Genomic DNA, 1,786 nt, shown 5'->3' with positions numbered 1-1,786 from the left:
CCGAAGTGACAGAAAGGAAGTAACTGACAGGTGACGGAATGAATTTATCCTACCCACAGTATGGGAAGGCAGCAGACTAACAAAGATGAACCCAAAATTGTTCTCCGACTTCTAAAAGATGACCACTTGGTGACTAATATCAATAACTATTACTTGTATGTTGCTTTAAATAATCAGTTAAATAATTTTACTCAGCATAAAGGTTCCTTGGACAGTAAACACATATGCCAGCAGCTAGCAACTTTTTGCAGTGGCGGAATGACCCCACACAAGGACCTGGCTGCTAGTGCTGCTTCTCGTTGCAATCCAGCCAAGGCCCATACTGGGGCAGCCTCCTGCCACCCAATTTTGGCATGACAAGGGCATAATCTGGTGCTGCCAAAGCCCCCCTTTGTCAGACTACCACTGAAGTCCACTAGGTCTGTAAACCTGCAGGCTAGATCCTGACCCACGATGAATGCAGTTACAAAATATGCATCCATATGTTGAAATTTAAGGTGCAAAACAGCAAACCATATCCTTCAAACTCCACATACCTCAGATGTCTTCTCAAGAAAAGCATAGCTGTGCCAGATAGCACCATTCCAGCAGTTAGTATGTTCAAAACACATTACAATAGAATATTCTTTTCAGCTGTACTCTCCAATTTACCGTCTCTATTTACCTCTGAACGCACAGCTGACATTGGAACCCAGCAATAAATTATAGCCATAGGAATTAGATCAGAGGCCATTTCAGTAGTGTCCGTGCCTAGAACTGTTAGCAGAATATGGATCCCTGTATAACACAGCCCGTGCTCAATTGATGCATAATAAATGTTTAATGAAGTTCTGCTCCTTTCTTAGAGTGTATTACATGATGAAACTTCATCTCCATTCTTCAGTCCCAGTTCAGTGCACTTGCAAGAAACACTCAAGAAAGTACCTGTAAACTTCTGAACTATACAAGCTCCTGGCAAGTGGATACAGGCCTTGAAAAGGCTGACCGACTTGGAAGGGAAGCTGGCCCATTACAGAAAGGGACACAACATCCAGATGTTTTGAAGCTGTTTACAGTGTAAAAATGAGTGCTGTGCCTTACATACCAAGCAGTTAAGAGGTTTCACTCTTTCACTATGACCTTTAGAAGTCCACTCTTCAGGCTGGAGGAGCCTTGTTCTCTCCCTGATTATATTTTACAAAGCAGAATGCACAGGTGACTGGTAGCTGGAGCATGGGGAGTGGGCACGTAGCCCCCCTGAGATTGGCCCCCGACTCAGCACTGCTTATGATGGGGAAGGTTTTTTGCCACGCAAGCCGGCAGTGTGTTGGGGGGGGTGTCGCTAAGCCGCGCCACAGAAGTATAGGAGTGGAAATGGGGCTTTGGGCCTGCCCCCAGACCCACCCACAAATTGTGCCCCACCAGACTCAGGAGGTACCAGTCACCCCTGGCAGCATGGATGACCTTCAAACTCATTTCATCTCTGCATCTGAGAGATGAGAAAAGGAGTAGTTCCTTGTACTTCTGTACCCTACATAGGCTTCTTCCATTCTGACATTGCCAGCCAGGGGCCCAAACTCAATTTTGGACTAAACATGCCAGCTAGTACCCTAAGCATCATTCCCAGCAGGTAGGGGGCACTCAAAAGGTGGAACAGTCATTGCAGAAGTCATAGAGGTCAATGTGGGTTGGGTCAGACCTCTCAGTTTGAACCATTTCATCATTTTAGTTGTAAATATATACTCCAAGTAAAGGTTATATCCCTAAACTCTGAGGTGCTTTGGGTTAGGGTTCAAGGCAGAAGAGG

The 1,786-nt window shown here is 45.5% G+C and overlaps 1 protein-coding gene across 6 annotated transcripts in view; it reads right to left on the bottom strand.

Moving 5' to 3' along the window:
- Positions 1-1,786, bottom strand: part of NCKAP5 (NCK associated protein 5) — a 962,935-nt gene that overhangs the window by 856,833 nt on the left and 104,316 nt on the right. The window lies entirely within an intron of this gene.

The sequence above is a fragment of the Gavialis gangeticus genome, unplaced genomic scaffold (assembly GCF_001723915.1).
Source record: "Gavialis gangeticus isolate Ggan-Ray unplaced genomic scaffold, GavGan_comp1, whole genome shotgun sequence".
Taxonomy (NCBI): domain Eukaryota; kingdom Metazoa; phylum Chordata; order Crocodylia; family Gavialidae; genus Gavialis; species Gavialis gangeticus.
Note: the sequence above shows the minus strand (reverse complement) of the source record. Positions and strands in the feature narration are given on the sequence as shown.